The sequence below is a fragment of the Pleurodeles waltl genome, chromosome 1_2, assembly GCF_031143425.1.
Source record: "Pleurodeles waltl isolate 20211129_DDA chromosome 1_2, aPleWal1.hap1.20221129, whole genome shotgun sequence".
NCBI classification, from domain to species: domain Eukaryota; kingdom Metazoa; phylum Chordata; class Amphibia; order Caudata; family Salamandridae; genus Pleurodeles; species Pleurodeles waltl.
Window position 1 is genome coordinate 432867877 of NC_090437.1, and position 14400 is coordinate 432882276.

Consider the following 14400-nt stretch of genomic DNA (forward strand, 5'->3'; position numbering starts at 1 on the left):
AGTTAAGTTCCCAACTCTTCAGTAATTCATGAATACATTGAGGATTCATTAATTACATTTGTTAACTAATGGCACATCATTGAACTAGGGATTTTTTTCCCTTGTCATACATTGTAAATTTGTAAATAAGCTGCACTCTGACAGTCTGGCAGTCACCAAAATTACCCAGCACAGTGAATCAACACTGTTTTGGGGAAAATAGAAGGAAAAGGGTGTAAGTGGACATGGTGAAACCACCCTGAATAATAGGTCTATGTTGTGGTGGCACCCCAAAGGGACTGCCCCTGTAGTAAAGTTATATCTATTTATCTAGATAGATAGATAGATAGATGGATAGATAGATAGATAGATAGATAGATAGATAGATAGATAGATAGATAGATAGATAGATAGATAGATAGATAGATAGATACATAGATATTTGCATATTGTTCCTCCTAAATAACTAAAGGTTACAAGGGCCATATACTTAGGTTCACATTTTACACATTCAAAACTATAGAAATACAGCAGTTATGGTTAACTGGGTTAACTATAACTTGCACCCCTGTAATGCAAGGCTTATGACCTCACATATTACATCACTCATGACATGGTCAGTGACATCACTGATGACATAACTGATGACATCACAAATGACATCACCGATGACATAATTGATAACATCTTCCACAAAAATGCTGACACACCCACTAATACCATTATAGGAACAATCATACATCCACATACACACAACTATTTACCTACACATTCATAGACCCATAGCAATGCTGACTCACAACCACTCACTCACACAGCCACTCACACACCAACTCATACACCCAACAAGCACTCAATCCAGCCACTAACATACGCACCCACTTACCCATAGAATCCATCACATACTCTCACACACACAGCTATGCAGTCAGAGATATAGCCACTTACTCATTGATATAAACAATTACATAAAAAGTTACTAACCCATACCTCATCTAACACAGCCACTCACTCACCCATACAACTCAAAGTCTCCCTCACTCAGCCATACAGTCACTAATACGCCAAGTCACTTCCTCATACACCTACTCACACATCCACTTACTCTTGTATATGTATACTGACTCATAGATACAGTTACTAAAACACCCTGTAGGAGGCTGGCCTGGCTTATAGTGGGTTCCTTGTGGTACTTACACCTTGTGCCAGGTCCAGTTATCCCTTATTAGTAGACTAGTAGTGTTCTAGCAGCTTAGGCTGATAGAGGTAGCTATAGCAGAGCAGCTTAGGCTGAACTAGGATACATGCAAAGCTCTTCTATACCACTTATATCATATAGCACTATATCATAAGAAACACAATACTCAGAGTTACTAAAAATAAAGGTACATTATTTTAGTGACAATATACCAAAAGTATCTCAGCGGATATACTCCATTAGGAGGTAAGTAATATACACAAAATATACGCACAAACCAAGATCAGGTAAGTAAAACACTTAGAAAAATAGTGCAAACACTGTAGAACACAATAGAATGCTATAGGAGACAATAGGCCTAGGGGCAACACAAACCACATACTTCAAAAGTGGAATGCGAACCACGAATGGACCCCAGGCCTAGTGTAGTGTGTAGAGGGTCGCTGGAAGTGTAAGAAAACACTAAGGTTGTCCAAGATACCCCACCCCAAGACACTGGAAAGTAGGAGTAAAGTTACTCTACTACCCTAGAAAGACAGTAAAGTCGAGACAGGAGATTCTGCAAAGACAACAACTGACTGCAAAGCACTGATGACCGATTCCTGGACCTGAGGACCTGCAAAGGAAGGGGACCAAGTCCAAGAGTCATGCAAGTGTCCAGGAGGGGCAGGAGCCCACTAAACCCCGGATGAAGGTGCAAAAGGGCTGCCTCCGTGTGGAAGAAGCCAAAGATTCTGCAACAAAAGGAGGTGCCAGGAACTTCTCCTTTGGACAGAAGATGTCCCATCGAGCGCTGGAGGATGCAGAGTTGTTTCCACCCAGAAAGACAGCAAACAAGCCCTGCTAGCTGCAAGAGTCACGGTTGAAGATTATGGGTGCTGCCAGGGCCCAGGAAGGACCAGGAGGTCGCACCTTGGAGGAGGAGACAGAGGGGGCACTCTGCAACAGAGAGTGCCCATGCAGAAGCAGGCAGCACCTGCAGAAGCACTTGAACAGGTGTTCAAGAAATCTGAGCACAGGGTCATCTCAACACAACAAAAGAGGGTCCCATGAAGCCGGAGGTCAACTCAGCAAGTTGGGCAATGCAGGACGGAGTGCTGGGGACCTGGGCTGTCTTGTGCATTGAAGAAGTCTTGCAAAAGTGCACAGAAGTACTAGCAGCTGCAGATCACGCAGTATACAGGATTACTGTCTGGCGTGGGGAGGCAAGGACTTACCTCCACCAAATTTGGACAGAAGGACCACTGTACTGTCATGGTCGCTTGGATCTAGCTCCTGTGTTCCATGGACCATGCTCGTCAAAATGAGAGGGGACCCAGAGGACCGGTGATGCAGAAATTTGGTGCCTGCGGTAGCAGGGTAAAGATTCAGTCGACCCACAGTAGATTTCTTTTTGGCTTCCAGTGCAGGGTGAAGGCAGACAGCCCTCAGAGCATGCACCACCAGGAAACAGTTGAGAAAGCCAGCAGGATTAAGCGCTAAAATGTTGCTGGTAGTCTTCTTGCTACTTTGTTGCGGTTTTGCAGGCGTCCTGGAGCAGTCAGCTGTCGATCCTTGGCAGAAGTCGAAGAGAGAAGTGCAGAGGAACTCTGGTGAGCTCTTGCATTCGTTATCTGAAGAGGAACCCACAGGAGAGACCCTAAATAGTCCTCAGAGGAGGATTGGCTAGCTAACCAGGTAAGAGTCTATCAGAAGGGGTCTCTGACATCACCTGCTGGCACTGGCCACTCAGAGGCCTCCATTGTGCCCTCACACCTCTGCATTCAAGATGGCAGAAGTCTGGGATACACTGGAGGAGCTCTGGGCACCACCCCTGGAGTTGTGATGGACAGGGAAGTGGTCACTCCCCTTTCCTTTGTCCAGTTTCGCACCAGAGCAGGGGCTGGGTGCCCCCTGAACTGGTGTAGGCTGGTTTATGCAAGGAGGGCACCATCTGTGCCCTTCAAAGCATTCCCAGAGGCCAGGAGAGGCTACTCCTCTCAGGCCCTTAACAACTATTTCCAAAGGGAGAGGGTGTAACACCCTCTCTCAGAGTAAATCCTTTGTTCTGCCTTCCTGGGACTGGGCTGCCCAGACCCCAGGAGGGCAGAAACCTGTCTGAGGGTTGGCAGCAGCGGTAGCTGCAGAGAAAACCCCAGAGAGCTAGTTTGGCAGTACCCGGGGTCCATGCTGGAGCCCTGGGGATGCATGGGATTGTCACCCCAATACCAGATTTGACTTGGGGGGACAATTCCATGATCTTAGACATGTTACATGGCCATGTTAGGAGTTACCATTGTGAAGCTACACATAGCTATGGACCTATGTATAGTTTGCGCGTGTAATGGTGTCCCTGCACTCACAAAGTCGGGGGAAATTGCCCCGAACAATGTGGGGGCCCCTTGGCTTGTGCCAGGGTTCCCTCACAGTGAATAACTTTGCACCTAACCTTCACTAAGTGAGGGTTAGACATAAAGCTGATTTATAAGTTACTTAAGTGCAGTGTAAAATGGCTGTGAAATAACGTGGATGTTATTTCACTCAGGCTGCAGTGGCAGTCCTGTGTAAGGTTTGTCTGAGCTCCCTATGGGTGGCAAAAGAAATGCTGCAGCCCATAGGGATCTCCTGGAACCCCAATACCCTGGGTACCTAGGTACCATATACTAGGGAATTTTAAGGGTGTTCCAGTGTGCCAATCAGAATTGGTAAAATGAGTCACTAGCCTGCAGTGACAATTTTAAAAGCAGAGTGAGCATAAACACTGAGGTTCTAGTTAGCAGAGCCTCAGTGATACAGTTAGGCACCACACAGGGAACACATATAGTCCACAAACTATGGGCACTGGGGTCCTGGCTAGCAGTATCCCAGTGACACAGGCAAAAACAAACTGACACACAAGTAAAAATGGGGGTAACATGCCAGGCAAGATGGTACTTACCTACACACCCTCTCACTCGCTCACTCATATAATCACTCACACACCCACTCACTCACCCGTATAGGCATTCATACACCCACTCACCTATGCATCCACCCACACACCCACTCAATCACCAATAGAGTTACACACAGAGCCACTCACTTGGCCATAAAGTAAATGAGGCACTTATGGATGAACCCACTGATAATCTTACTCACTCAGCCATATACTCAGTTTCTCAGCCACTCCCCTACTGATGTAGTCTCACTCACATACTCTGTCACTCTCATTTTTTTAAAGTATAGTCATTTTCATTAGTATACATTAATCCAACCACTGCTAGCCAACCCCGCCTAAACACCCAAGCCCATGCTGGGCACGGCCCTTTGAAAGTGCGTGGTGGGAGTTGGCCGAGGCCTGTCTCTATGAGTGTGAGAATAGGTGTGAGGGGGTGTATGGGGGAGAGAGTGGCTGTGAGAGTGTCTGTCTGGGTGTGAGAGTAGGTCCATCAGGGTGTGACTGGATCTATGAATGGCTGCATGAGGATGTGCCTAGGTCTGTGAATGGCTGTGTGGCACTGTGAGCAACTCTGTAAATGGGTGCATGAGTGAGCAACTGGATCTGTGAATAGGTGCATCAGGGTGTAAATAAATCTGTGAGTGGGTATATGAAAGTGTAAGTAGGTCTGCAAAAGGGTGCATGAGAGTATGCCTAGGTCTGTTATTGGGTGTGTGAGAGCGTGACTGGTTCTACGAATAGTTGTATAAGGGTGTGACTGGGTATCATTATGGGCATATGAGGATATGAGTGGGTCTGTGAAAGAGTGTTTCAGGGTGAGCCTAAGTCTGTGAATGGGTGCATCAGAGTGTGAGTGGATCTATGAATGGGTCCATGAGAGTGTGACTAGGTCTGCGAATGTGTGCATCAGGGTGTGATTGTATATGTGAATGGGTGCATGACGATGCGTCTAGGTCAGCGAATGCGAGAATCGGGGTCTGAGTGGATCTATGAATGGGTGCATGAGAGTGGCTCTGCAAATGTGTGTGTGATGTGTCACTGGGTCTCTGTAAGGGTGCATAAAGGTGTGAGTGGATCTGCAAATGGGGGATGAGAGTCTGAGTGGATCTGTGAATGGTTGCATCAAGGTGTGAGTGGGTCTATTAATAAGTGTGTGAGGATGTGAATGAGTCTGTGAATGGGTGTGTGAGGGTCTCAATGGGTCTGTGAATGGGTGCATAATGGTCTGATTGGGCCTGTGAATGGGTGCATGAGAGTGTGACTGTGTCTGTGAATGGATGCAGCAGAGTATGAGTGTATAGGAGGCTGGCCTCGTTTATAGTGGGTACCAAAGGTACTTACACCTTATACCAAGTCCAGTTATCCCGTTTCCTTTGTCCAATTTCACACCAGAGCAGGGACTGGGGATCCCAGAACCGGTGTAGACTGGATTGTGAAGGAGGGCACCATCTCTGTCCTTCAAAGCATTTTCAGAGGCTCCTGGAGGCTACCCCTACTATGCCTGTTACACCTATTTCTAAAGGGAGAGGTCGTAACACCCCTCTCTCAAAGAAAATGCTTTTTTCTGCCTTACTGAACTCGAGCTGCTTGAGCAACAGGAGGGCAAAAACCTGTCTTTGAGGTGGCAGCAGCTCAGGCTTCCTGGAAAACCTCAGAAGGTGGCAGTGGCAGTTCTGGGGGTCTTCTAATGAGCACCCAGAGTACATGGAGTCATACAACCAATGTTTGCAAAAGCCTTGGGGTATGATTCCATGTTTGATACTAAACATTGCCATATTCCGTGTTACCGTTATGAAACTGTACATAGGTAGTGACCTATGTCCAGGACACGTATAAAATTGCATCCCTGCAATCACGGAGTCTGGGAAAATGGTTCTGGATGATGTGGGGGCAGCTCTGCTAGTGCAGGAGTACCCTCATACCCAGGTACTCTGCAGCCCACCTTCAGGGTTTGAAAGCCTGACATATGGGTGACTTATAAGTGACCTGGTGCAGTGTGAATGACAGTGAAAGGGTTGCATGCACCATTTCACACAGGCTGCAATGGCAGTCCTGTAGAAGCCTTTGCATGGGCTCCCTATGGGTGGCAAAAGAAATGTTGCAGCTCAGAGGGATCCCTGGAAAACCCAATGCCCAGGGTACCGAGGTATCATATACTAGGGACTTATAAGGGGGCACCAGTATGCCAATTATGAGTGGAATACTGTGTTAACAGTATCTAACAACCAAATTTAGGGGGAGAGAGCATATCTACTAGGGTCCTGGTTAGGAGGATCCCAGAAGACACAGTCAAACACACTGACAAACAGGCCAACATAGGAAGTACCCATGCTAGAAAGAGGCTACTTTCCTACACAAATCCCCCCTTCAAACAAAGGACAATAAGGCAACCCTTGGGGAAACATCCTTTTTTCCGACTTTTTTTTTCTGAAGGTCGTGGTTAACGAAAGCGCAACAACGCTTTTTTTAACCACGACTTCGGTTTTTTGTGCCTTAACTACGTATGTTCTGAACAACGAACATGTGTGGTTAAGGTACAAAGAAGGGACTTGGCGAAGGTAAGTGTGGGTTTAGGTTTTGGGGAGGGGGTGGGGGGTCAGGGGGTTTTAGGTTTTGGGGTGGGGTTGGGGGGGTGGGGCGTTTTTGGTTTTGGGGAGTGGGTGGGGGGTCAGGGTGTTTTAGGTTTTGGGGTGGGTTTGGGGGGTGGGGCGTTTTTGGTTTTGGGGAGTGGGTGGGGGGTCAGGGGTTTTAGGTTTTGGGGTGGGGTGGGGGGGTGGGGTGAGGGATGTAGGGTGAATGGTGCCTATTGCTAATGATTTTATCAGGAATGCCTTTACAACGAAATATCGTTGATAAGGCATTCGTGGTAAAATCATTAGTAGTAGCAACGAGGTCAGTGTTCCGACCTCGTTGTTAAGGCAGTAGTTTTTTTTGCAGTCGTTGTTTCGTCGTACAGTCCAACCCTTGGCCAGTTGAGACTTTATTGTCTAAGTGGTGATAAATAGAGAGTAGATCTGCAATAGAGTTGTTACTCCCTTTATCAGCCACTGTATGGTCCCTTCCCTGTGGGGAGATGAACCACCCTGTTTGGAGATTTTTAGCTAGAGAACAGTGCAAGTGTGAACTCTGAGATTCCCTATTTTTAAGGATTTTAAAAAGTTTTAAAGTGGGGCAGAATGACTGTCCCTGGGATCCTATGTCAGGACAGGGCTGCTGCCCTAAGGATTGCAATGCTAGACAGGGATGCTGTCTTAGCAAGGCTAGAGTAGGGCAAAATGTTTGTCCCCATGGCTCAAAGAGAGGGCAGGGTTGCTGTCCCTCTTGGATTAAAGCAGGACAGGGTTGCTGTCCCAAAGGCTCTACATAAGGACAGGGCTGCTATCCTTCCATTTTAGAGGTAGTGCAGGGGTACTGCACTAAAGTTTCTCTGGGTGTACTAATATAGAGCAGGGATACTTTTCTGTGTTAGTTTTCCCACAGAGAGGTCCTTTTACCTCTGGGAGTCCAGCTGTGTTAGCTATTGGCTCCTTTAGTACACGTTCCACCCTAGGAGAGGTATCTCCCACTACAGGAATGGTAATCTTAGTGGTAGGGAGGGGAAGGGATACTTTAATACCCTTTTTACCTGTGAGGCAATGAGGATCCTGAAGTGTCAGGGCTCCTTCTCTTCTTTGCTTTTTCATCTGACGTGAGATTAAAGAAAGCAATTCCTTGGGGATACCGAGGATGGATGTATGGGTCCTAGACTCTACTTCAGCCCAACCTGATGCCTCTGGGTCATTTCCTAGTAGACAGGCTACAGGTAAGCAAGGTGACACCACCACCTGCTGAGGTCCAGTAACTCCATCCCAACTAAGTTGAACTACAGCTAAGGGGAGAGACTAAGTGGAGTTATTGACATCAGTAACCTGGTACTTCTGTCCAAGGAGATGTTGTCCAGGTTACACTAGGTTTTCAGTCACTAAGGTGATACAGGCACCTGTGTCCCTGTAAGCCTGGTCCTCAACACCATTTATTTCAATTGACTGCTTGTACTTATCCATGTTAAGGGGACAAGCCAAGGTGGAAAGGCCAATGCCACCAGGTGAGACCAAAACTGTCTTGGGAGTTTCTACACCTCCCCCAATTTCTATGATGGCCCCAAACGTGAACCCATCCACACATTTACTTTGACTATTGCCAGTAGTCCCACCACTAATAATACTACTACTAGGGGCACTAGCAGTTGAAGTGGATGTAGTATTGGTGGTAGGCACAGGGGCTTTACCTGGACAGGACATGTCCCCTGGCCAATGGCCTTTACCTTTGCACACATAGCACCAAGGGTTTTTATTGTGTGTAGAAGAGGAAGAGGAAGATGTTTTATCTCCACCCCCAGAGGAGTGTTGTGGACCTGAAGAGGAATCTTTATTTTTATGTTTGTCTCCATGCTTGTCCTGAGACTTTTTACCTTCTTTCTTCTTTTCTTTTCACCCCCTGTATTAGCTATCCTGCTCACCCTTGTTCTGACCCATTTGTCTGCCTTCTTTTCCAATTTTTAGGGAGAGGTCAGATTTGAGTCTACCAAGTATTGGTGACACAGTTATTTGAAATACGCTCTCTCAAAATTCGATTATTTAGACCCTTATAGTCAGACACTTTGCTGCCATGTAACCAATCTTCCAAAGCCTTCACAGAACAGTCCACAACGTCTATACAATCTTGTGAAGACTCTTTTCTGGTTTCTCTGAACTCTATCCTGTATTGTTCATTGGTTAAGCCAAATCCATCAAAGAGTGCAGTTCTAAGAACACCATAGTTGTCTGAATCTTCTTCTATGATAGTGAGTAATGTATCCCTCTCCTTGTCAGAAAAGGACAACCACAGAATAGCAGGCCACTGCCCTTCAGGGACCCTCTGACTTTGCAGGTCCTTTCAAGTGCAGCAAACCACTGGTAGATGTCATCCCCCACCTTGTATGGGGGAACAATTTTGAAGATTTCTGGAGTCAAAGGTGTTCTCCTTAACTCCATAACTCCTCAAGCTGCTTCTGCCACCGTGGGGAACTAAACCCAACCCCTGCCTTACCCTTTCCATAGCCAAGGCCTCCCTATCTAGGGCTAGCTGTTGCTGCTGCAGCCTCAGCCTGGCCTCCTCCAGTCTCAGTTTCCTGAGCTCCCTTTCTATGGAGTCATCACCTGGAGTTGAACCATGGGATCCCTCAGTAACTGAGGTGATATGGGAATGGGCAGAGGTAGAACTTTCCTTAGTCTTGCTAACCCTGATAGCCTGACCTCTAGGTGTGAAGGGATCCCTCCCAGAGTGACTACCCCTCCCACTGACAGCTACACTAGACGGTTTGCTAGGGGGAAGATCTTTGGAAGAGCCCTCCCCTGTATCTACAGGAGTATTCCTTGACTCTAAGGGTGTAGAATCTTCTTCCTCTTGGTTACCAGTCTGTTCCTGGTAGTCCTGAAGAATGAGGATCATAAGAACATTTTTGTTAGGGTTCTTCCCTTCATCTAAGCTTCTCTCCGAGCAAAGCCTCTTCAGTTCTTTGAAGGTCATGCCCTCATAGGGTGTAGCAATAACCTAAGATCTAGGCCCAGCAGTAGACATGATGTAGCGTGAGTGTTAGTGCAGTGTAAGAAGAAAATTAACCTACCTAACTTCCAGTCTCTTAGAAAGGAAAATAACAGACTAGACCCCTGTAACTAGGTAGATATGTATAGCTCTAGGTACAGAGTATTCTTTTAATTGGAAAGCACTGGTGACATATTTATAATGCAATTGCAAGTACTTATCCCACCACTGCATCACCAATGTAGGAGGATGGCCTGGTTTATAGTGGGTACTAAGGTACTTACACCTTATACCAGCTCCAGTTATACCTTATTAGTGAAATGTAGTCAGTGTCTAGAAGCCAGTCTCTCGAGGGGTAGTGTAGATGAGCAGCCAAGGCCTAACTAGGAGACATGCAAAGTTCATGCAACTCCACACAGTACTCACACACATGAAAGAAAATACTTAGGGCCTTATTTATACTTTTTGGTGCAAAACTGCACTAAGGCAGTTTTGCCCCAAAAAGTTTTGCACCGGCTTGCACCATTTTTTAGCACCAGCTGGGCACCATATTTATGGAATGGTGCAAGCCGGTGCAAAGGGTAGGCTAGCTTAAACAAAAATGACGTTAGGCCGTTTTGAGTCAAAATAAATGATTCTGACCAGATTAGCATCATTTTTTGACGCTAAGGGGCATATTTATACTCTGTTTGCACTGAATTAGCGTCAATTTTTTTTAACTCTAATTCAGTGCAAAACTAACTCCATATTTATACTTTGGTGCTAGACCCGTCTAGCACCAAATTTATGGAGTTAAAGTCATTTTTTGGAAGTGGAAACCTACCTTGCCTTAATGAGATGCATTAGGGGCACCCCCACCCACACTGGAGGGACTGCGAGGATGGGGGACCCCATCCCAGGTAAGTGCATTTTATTTTTGAAAGTGCCATAGGGGGCCCTGAAATGGGCCCCCATACATGGCACAGGGTGCAATGGCCATGCCCAAGGGACCCCTGTCCTCTGTGCTGGCCACTGGGGTGGTGGGCATGACTTCTGCCTTTTCTAAGGCAGGAGTCATGTGGCATGGTAGGTTTAGCACCATAAAATGACTCTAATCTGGTTAGAGTCATTTTTTTTTTACTCTAACCTGCCTAAAGCCATTTTTTGGTGCTAAACCCTCTTCTTCTATACAGCCAGCCCCACCCGACTAAAGTCATTTTTTTAAACTCTAGCCTACCCTTTGCACCGGCTTGCACCATTCCATAAATATGGTGCCCGGCTGGTGCACAGAAATGGTGCAAGCCGGTGCTAAACTTTTTGGTGCAAAACTGAGTTAGTGCAGTTTTGCAGCAAAAAGTATAAATAAGGGCCAATATTTTGTAAGTTTGCGCCACTTTTGTATCATAAAATGACGTTAACGCAGTGCAAAATTTTTTAAATCACGGCCTAGGTGCTAGATGGGTCTAGCACCAAAGTATAAATATGGAGTTAGTTTTGCACCGAATTAGAGTTAAAAAAAATGACACTAATTCGGTGCAAACAGAGTATAAATATGCCGCAGAGTATAAATATGCCCCTAAATATGGCGTTAAGGCCATAGAGTCATTTTTTGCATGGGAACGCCTACCTTGCATCTCATTAAGGCAAAGTAGGTCTCCACTTTCAAAAAATTACTTTAACTCCATAAATTTGGTGCTAGAGGGGTCTAGCACCAAAGTATAAATATGGAGTTAGTTTTGCACCGAATTAGAGTAAAAAAAAATGACACTAATTCGGTGCAAACAAAGTATAAATATGCCCCTTAGGCCCTCATTATGACATTGGCCGCAGCGGATTATCACTACCCATATTATGACCCACACATAGCAATCCATTACTATACAGCCACACACACAAGTCCACTAGCCCAAAGGCCAGTGATAAACTGGCGGTAGCAAAACCTACACCGTTACGCCAACAGAACCACACCCACAGCATTATGTCCCATGAATCACCACAGCAGACATTCAATGGCGCTAAACCATTGGCGGTACCTACCGCCGTGCTCAAAATACACACAACCTAACAAAACAACACGACATTGGACAATTTGAAAAACACACACCTGACACACATACACCCACACCACTATAAAACACACACCCACATTACCCACAACCCTTTCACGATTCAAACAAGTGCCACAAGAGAGATAGCAAGACCACAGACAAGACCATAGCCACACACCCCATCACCTATACACCATCCACGCACCTTACATCCCACACCCCAACACAGCACCCCACACACCCTCGCCCACACCCCTCACACTACACCCATGGTACCACAACAACACCCCAGGTTCTCAAAGAAGGAGCTAAGGGTGATGGTGGAAGAAATCATCCGGTTAGAGCCACAGCTATTCAGATCACAGGTGCAGCAGACATCCATTGCTAGGAAGATGGAGCTATGGCGGAGAATCGTGGAAAGTGTCAACGCCGTGGGACAACACCCCAGAACAAGGGATGACATCAGGAAGAGGTGGAACGACCTATGGGGGAAGGTCCGTTCCACAGCTGCAAGACACCAAATAGCTGTACAGAGGACTGGCTGTGGACCCCCACCTCTTTCCCCACAACTAACAACATTGGAGGAGCAAGTCTTGGCAATCATGCATCCTGAGGGCCTGACAGGAGTTGGAAGAGGACTGGACTCTGATAGGTCAAATCTCTATTACTGTCCCCCCCCCACCTGCATGCCATCACAAACCCCCACCCTTACCCTCACTCCCATCACTTCACCACCTCACACACACCCCACCATCACAACCCACCCCTCCCAATACCAACCCGTGCATGTAACACCAATGCACGGACCCCCATCACAGACCTGCATGGACACCCATCACTAAAGCATGCACACTAGAGAGAATCTCTTAGCCCACAAAATAACTACTCACACAAGGCAAAGCTGACAGGGCAATAACAACCATACAGGGCAACACACCCATGCACAAGATGACACACACAAAAACAAAAACACTGCGTTTACATCCCCACAGGTCCCCCACCCAATGTCACCGGAGAGGAGGTGCCAGCAACATCAATTCCACCCCCAGAAGAGGCCCGCAGTGATGACACCAGGGCTGGATGCCTGGATCTGGATGACCAACCTGGCCCATCAGGGATCTCCGAACAGTCGGTAGCCCTGGCACAGTCCCATACCACCACAGAGACCACCCCTTCAGGAAACACCAGCACAGTACCCACCCAGCGGGCCCATACCTCTGTCCCCAAGACATGGCAGTCAGCAGTGTGTCCACCACTACAGGGACCCCAGGCCACCCCACAAACACAGGACGATCAGGTCAGTGGCAGAGGGCACACAGTTCAGGGGACAGAGGCACAGGACAACAGGGAAGCTGGGAGGACTGCTGTGCGACAAGGGTAAGACAGGCCCAGGGAACTGACTCTCCAGGAGGCACTCAACAACATCCTGGGAGCATACCACCATTCCCAGGAGACGATGGGGCAGATACTGGACAAGTTGCAGGAGACCCAGCGGCTGCAAGATGGGCAGTACCTGGGGATCAGGGAGGACTTTAAGGACATCAACACCCTGGTCACCATTGCAGGGGTGCTGGCAGACATGGGCAACACCGTGAGGGAGGCAGTGGCACACCAGCGGGCCCCTGACACCAGCCAAACTGACGAACAGCCTTCCACCTCTGCTGCTACTAGTGGACAGGAGGCCCTGCCACAGGAACAACAGGCCACCAGCACCCCACCCCCTGCAGAAGGAGAACCACCCCGCAAACGGTCCCTGTGATCCAGGCAGAAGCTAGAGACTATTGCCACCCACCAGGAAACAAGACTTTCCTGATTGTCACCTTGTGTCCCACTCTGTCACCCTGTCCACCTTGAACTGCCATTGCTCCACTTCCTATGACCCCGTGGACATTCTCCCACCATCACCCCAGCCCATTGCACACCCCCCTCTACTTATTGGCACTCAAATAAACACCATTTGAATAAGTATGGAGTCTGTCAAATGATTGAACTATGTATTTGTTTAACATGCTTTATACACTGCAGTACAACTGTACAGTCATGTATACATAGAAATGACCTATAGTTGGCTGCAGTCAACACACCAGAAGCAATAGTGGGGCACAAATATCTGAAAATAGAGATGCCAAAGGGTACAGTAAGTGGCCATAGAAGTGGGAACATCAGCCTGCCAGTGACAATGTCAAACAGAAAACTGTTGATGTAAAGTGAAATTACAGTGTCTTACCTGTGTGTCATTGGAAGTATTGTTGTAGCATAGCACTTCTGTTGTTCTCATCCTCATCCTCTGCCTCCTCATCTTCACCGTCCAGAGGGTCCACCGCTGCAACATGCCCATCTCCTGCCTCATCCTCCTACAGAAAAGGCACCTGGCGAAGTAAGGCAAGGTTGTGCAACATACAGCATGCCACGATGATCTGGCACACCTTCTTGGTGAGTAGTACAGAGATCCACCTGTTAGATGGAGGCAACAAAACTTGGCCTTCAGGAGGCTGAATGTCCTTTCTATTATTCTTCTTGTTCTCCCATGTGCCTCATTGTAACGTTCCTCTGCGCTTGTCCTGGGATTCCTCACAGGGGTCAGTAGCCATGAGAGGTTGGGGTAACCAGAGTCACCTGAAAATATCAGAGGACAACTGTTAGACACACACTAACCCTTAGGGCCCACACCATACCCATATACCAACACCTACTGGGTGGGAACCAGGGCTTACCTA